Source organism: Tenrec ecaudatus, chromosome 1, assembly GCF_050624435.1.
Source record: "Tenrec ecaudatus isolate mTenEca1 chromosome 1, mTenEca1.hap1, whole genome shotgun sequence".
Lineage (NCBI taxonomy): Eukaryota > Metazoa > Chordata > Mammalia > Afrosoricida > Tenrecidae > Tenrec > Tenrec ecaudatus.
This window is the reverse complement of record NC_134530.1, coordinates 42459244-42465340: the sequence shown is the minus strand read 5'-3', so window position 1 is coordinate 42465340 and position 6097 is coordinate 42459244. Positions and strand designations below refer to the sequence as shown.

General features: G+C 52.7%; 1 pseudogene; it reads right to left on the bottom strand.

Annotated features, from left to right (window-relative positions):
- Window positions 1-209: 209 nt before the first annotated feature.
- On the bottom strand, window positions 210-460 carry LOC142460517 (cysteine-rich protein 1 pseudogene; annotated as a pseudogene).
- Window positions 461-6097: the final 5637 nt, after the last annotated feature.

Sequence of the window (6097 nt, the reverse complement as noted above, 5' to 3'; positions counted from 1 at the left end):
ATTTTTCCCCCTTCTGAGTGAATAAAGTTTACTGAGGGTGTCCAGGGCTACAGAGGAGTTTCAGGTGCTGGGGAACAAGATCCAGTGTCTGCCTGGAGGGCCAACAGTGGGTGGGGTCTGCAGAGAGGATGGAGAAGTAAGGGCTCCGCATCCCTAACCCCTTCCAGGCCCAAGGGATGTCCAGCTTGGAAAGGGGGCTGCTGCGCTGGCTAGGCTGCTACTTGGGTGTACTTGAATGTGTGGCTCTCAGCTCCTCCCTGCCCCAAACCTTTGGGCCTGAACATGGCTGCATAGCGGGGCTGGTTGCGGTAAGGCTTGCCCTCATACTCGGCGGGACTCCCGGAGGTCAGCGTCCTTCCACATTTCTCACACTTGAGGCAGTGCCGGTGCCAGTCCTTCCCCAGGGACGTCACCCGCTCAGTAAGTACACCTCCTTGCTGCACTTGGGGCACTTGGGCATGACGGCGCTGGTGGAGGATGCAGGTGGCTGAAAGCGGTGTGGACTGATGGTGGACGGCACAGATCAGCTGTCATATTTTAGCCACCTCATCATCCAACCAGACCTTCCCTTGGGAATGTCTGCACTGATTGGCCAGGACTATGGAGGGAAACCCGCGGAACTGTCCTAGACACAGACCTTGCTAGCCTTGACTGATCACTCCAGGCTCGTGTCCTGTGACGAGGCAGCACAGTGTTCACAGCCTGATACTGAGAATGATCTCGCATTTTCTTTTTGTTTGTTTGCTTGTAAGTCATTTTATTGGGGGCTCATATAGCTCTTATCACATCCTTCCATTGTGTCAAGCACATTTGTACATATGTTGCCATCATCATTCTCAAAATATTTTCTTTCTACTTGACCCCTTGATATCAATCAGCTCCTCATTTTCCGCTACCCCCACCCATCCCCCAAATGTGTGCCAAACCGAGCTGCTTGCTACACGTGGTAGCTGACTATACACTTGGAGGTCAACAGAAGTAGGTCAGGGGTTATTCTCCCTTGGGGTTATCAGCCATCCAGAGCAAGCAGACACCATTGTTTATCCCACAATAAGTAGGGCCCACTCCCTTTCGGATAAGGATAGTAGTTGATTGTTTCCTTGTAGGGGAACACAGAGAGGTCAAGCCCACTCAAGAGGGACCAAGGTTAGGCCGCCATATTGAGTCCAGAGTCCACCCTTGTCATATGCATACCTTTAGTCCCTCCCCTTCCTGTTACGTGTACACCCCTAGCTTACCCCCTTCCTGTCACCCTTTTGCTTATTGTACATCCCCCCCTATGATGTGTATGCCTATTGCACTGCCCCTTCCTGTGACGTGTGATTACCTGTAATCACGCCCCCTAAGTAGACATAAGCCTTGGCTAGCAATAAACATCCCTCTTTCCGGTTCTCTCCTGCCCTGGACCACCAAGCAGGGCTGAGGTGAGCATGCTACTATGAGATGTGTTTGACTTCTTTATTTTACTCTCTCTTCCATCTCTCCCTATCTCTCTAGGATTGTACTATAATCATATATATAATATATATATATACTGTACAATTGTGCTTACTGAACCTGTGATTAGGTGTGGGGGGCTGGCCTTTCCCCCACACCCTCCCTCATGAACCCTTGATAGTTTATATATGTATTTTTCATGTCTTCCACTGACCACTGTTTCCCTTCACCCACTTTTCTGTTGTCCGTCCCCTTGGGAAGGGGTTATTTGTAGACCATTGTGATCGGTTCCTCATTTCTCCCCCCACCTTCCCCTTACCCTCCTGGTATCGCTACTCTCATTATTGGTTCTGAGGGGTTTATCTGTCCTGGATTCCCTATGTTGGGAGCTCTTATCTGTACCCGTGTACATGCTCCGGTCTAGGCGGATTTGTAGGGTAGAACCAGGGTCATGATAGTGGGGGAGGTGGGTGGAAGCATTAAAGAGCTGCAGAAAGTTCTATGTTTTGTCAGTGCTATGCTGCACCCTGACTGGCTCGTCTGATCTTGTATTTTCAAAGCGGTGGAAGAAAACAAATGAAGAATACACCACAGACTGTATTTGACCTGAAAAGCATTTATTCTCAGGCTCTTTACAGGAAAAGTTTAATCACTTCTGATTTAAACAAACGCTGCCTGAGGGGTTCATGGTGAATTCCAGAAAAGGGGTGTATGTTTGAAGACCCTATAAGCGTCCCAGGAGACAGAGCAAGGACTGCCCACTTCTGTCACTGTGTTAGGGTTTTCTAGAGAAACAAAAACCAGTGAATTTAGGATTATGTATATATAAGACAATAGGTTCATACCGCAAGAAGGAATATAACTGCTAATTCGTCTGCACAGCAGTACAGGGGTTCAGTTCAACTCACTTCTGTGGAGCAGTTCATAGACTGGAAGTCCTTCAACTACATGGGCTGCTGCGTCCAAGGTCAAGGAAGCAGACAGCGGAGGCCTGCCTCTGGCAAGGCAAGCAGAGTCTGCCCACAGGCAGCAAACAGCAGGGTGGGTCACCAACAGTCAGTAGCTCAAGAGTTTAGTGAAACAGGCCTGGATGGGATATGGAACTCAAGCAATGCAAGGCAGCAGGATCCACCAGGCACAAGCTCACGTGATGTACATACCAACAGCAGAGCAAAGCACGTCTGGAAGGAGCCTCAAGGTCTAGCGACAGGATCGACGGGGTTGGCTTGGCCTGCAGGTAATGTTGCTCACAAGTTGAGGCAGAGACCTCGCTAAAGCAGCAGGATGCTCCAGCACGTGCTCCGAATACCAGAGAGCAAGAGAGAGGGGGGCGGCGGGCCTTGCAGAGCCATGTATCGCTTTGACCTCCAATCAGACGGTGGCATGACTAATCCCACATGTTCCTATTGGCCAGGTGGGCACAACAAACCTACCTATCACAGTCACCAAGCACCACTGAGGAAGGCAGCTGGGTAAGAGAGGGGGCCAGGCTTTGGGGAGCCGGGGGCTGTCACAGGCCATGGCTCAAATCTGAGTTTTACCTCTTGCTAATTATACAGCTTTGGATCAATGAGTCTATCTCTCTGAACTTTCAATGAATGATCTTTAAAGCAGAGACAGTACTAACAACCTTGAAGAGCTGCTGTAAGGACAGTACTTAAAGCACTGCCATCGTTTCACTCTCGGCCATTGAGTCAAGGCCAGCTCTGTGAGGCAGGACAGGACAGACCCTGTGTGGTTTGAAGACTGTAACTTTAAAAACATTTATTTTATTGGGGACTTGTACAACTCTTATCACAATCCATCCATTGTGTCAAGCACATTTGTACATTTGTTGCCATCATCATTCTCAAAACATTGGGTTTCTACTTGAGTCATTGGTATTAGCTCCTCATTTTTTCACCTCTCTCCCCACTCCTCCCTGCCCCATGAGCCCTTGATAATTTATTATTATTATTTTATTTTTGATCATTTTATTGAGACTCATACAACTCTTTTTTTTTTGAGGAGAAAGAGAGAGAGAGACAGACAGACAGATAGAGCACTCAAAAAACTCTTATCACAATCCATCCATCCATCCATTGTGTCAAGTACATTTGTACATTTGTTGCCATCATCATTCTCAAAACATTTGCTTTCTACTTGAGCCCTTAATATTAGTGTCTTATTTTCCCCTCCCTCCCTGCTGCCTCTTCTCTCATGAACCCTTCATCATTCATAAATTATTATTTTGTCATATCTTACACCATCTGACGTCTCCCTTCACCCACTTCTCTGCTGTATGTCCCCCCCGGGAGGAGGTTATATGTAGATCCTTGTAATCTGTTCCCCCTTTCTCCCTCATCTTCCCTCCACCCTCCTGGTATCGCCACTCTCAGCACTGGTCCTGAGGGGTTCATCTGTCCTGGATTCCCTGTGTTCCCAGTTCCTATCTGTACCAGTGTACATCCTCTGGTCCTGCTGAATTTGTAAGGTAGAATTGGGCTCATGATGGGGTGGGGGGAAAGAGGAAGCATTCAAGCAAGAGGAAAATTGTATATTTCATCGTTGCTACACTGCACCCTGACTGGCTTGTCTCCAACCCACAGCCCTTCTGCACGGGGATGTTCAATTTCCCACAGATGGGCCCTGGGTCCCCACTCTGCACTCCCCCTCATTCACAATGCTATGATTTGAGTGTGTGAAGACCGTAACTCTTTATGGAGTAAAAAGCCCTGCCTTTCGCCCGTACAGCGACTGGCGAGTTCAAACTGCTGACTTGCACTCACGGCCCAACACGGAAGCATTATGCCGCGGGGCCTGAAGGACGGACAGCAATGCTAGTGGCCGCACCCAGCTGAGCTGGCCCTGTGCTGGGGCTCCATTCGTCCTGTCCTCGCAGCGCCCTCAGGAGGCAGCGTGCCTCTGCAGATGCGCACGCACGCTGAGCCTGCGCGAGCTTTGTGCACTTATCAAAGGCCCGTCCCTGAGTCCTGTCCTGGGAAACTTACTGGACTGTTCCATATTTGTCCGCGGTGTCACTCGCTGAGACCAAGCTCAAGCCAAGGTCCGGGCAGGGGTTACACACACAGCTCTCCAAGGTGAGGGCGTTGGTGTCATCGGGAGACTGCGGAGCGGCGGTGTCACGAAGCACCCCCACCCCACCCCAACCCCACCCCACCCCTATCCCCGCCAACCAGCTTGAATGCGCCAAGGACTTGAGCAGGGAAGACTGGGGCCTGAGGTCAGCGACGCAGGGTCGTCAGCGAGCGCATCTGCCGACCACAGCGCGGCACAGCGGCTCAGACGTCACCAGGCAGTCCTTCGTGCCTACCGGCTGAAAATGGGCTCCTTACCCAGCGCCCGTGCAGTCCTGCCAGTGGACTCGGGATGGCCTCAGGGGCCTCAGACAGGTCTCTGCTCTGGGGCAAATCAGAGGCGGGCACCGAGTCCCCCAGCCGCCCTCTGAGCTGGAGACAGGTGAGGTTTGCCTCTCCAGTGAGCACTAACACGTTTTGCCCCACTCCACCCCCTGCACCTCCCAGCAGGCCTCCCTCCCTCCCTCCCTCCCTCATCTCTCTGGAAGAACTGGTCACCATAAGCTGTACACTTAGGCCACTGCGCGCAGTGTCTCCTGGCCACTGGTCTAACCAGCTACCCTAAGCAGATCCTCCTCGTTTGGGTTTTAAAGTCCATCCGATTGGCCGAGCCCAGGTCAGAGGACCACACCGCAAGGCCCTCGGGGAATGTTCCCCCAAGCCTGGAAGAGCGTTCACTTGCTGCGTGGCCAGGGCTGTAAAAGGACAACTGTTCACCGTAGACAGGCTTACTCAAGATGGCCACCTTCAGCCACAAGGGTCATATTTTATGGAGAAGTTCGGATGGGAGGTGACTTGGTGGGGGTCACACCCTAGCGCTGCCACTCCCGACTAGGTGCACATTGCCTCAGTTTCCTCATCCATAAGAAAAGCGGTCACTTCATGTACTGCCTGGGCAGAGTGCACACTGGCCCTCATTAGCCACCATGCTGCTGTCTCTCGGAGCTGCCTGCAGTGCCCAGCACGGGGCCCAGCCTCTCGAGGAGCCGTATCCTGCAGACGAGATGCCGGGACTCAGAGCCAGGCGCAGCACGTGCAGGAATGAGGTGGAAGCCCCGGGCGTGTCGGGGAGGAAGAACTCACATCTGGCCGGAGGTGGTGTGTGCAACAGGCGATGGTGGCGGCCGTCTCCTTGCCAAGAAAGCAGCCTCAGAAAGTGCTTGCTGGAGATGCCGAGGAGGGTGCCCGGAGGGAGACAGTCCAGGGCGGGCGGAGTCTGAGGTGTGTCTGGCAGCCACGACCCTGGGTGAAGGCTGGGAGGCAGAGGAGGGGGTGGGCACAGCCAGGGCAGCCAGAGTCTACCAGGAACAAAACCTAGCAATCCTTTGGGCTGGTGCGTTCATTCCAGATCAAATGAAGTCGGCACCCACGGAGCGAGCACCTAAACCCCACCCAACCCACTGCTGCCCAGATTTCTAACACATAACCCCCCACCCGTGGGACAAGAGCAGCGTCCAAGGCTGCCGTTGGGGTGGACACAGCCCCACGCATGTCTCCTGGGAGCAGCTGCGGGTTCACGGGCAGGCTTCCCAGTGGCAGGTGAGCACTTAGCTGCTGGGCCACCAGGCTCCTACTGAGCACCT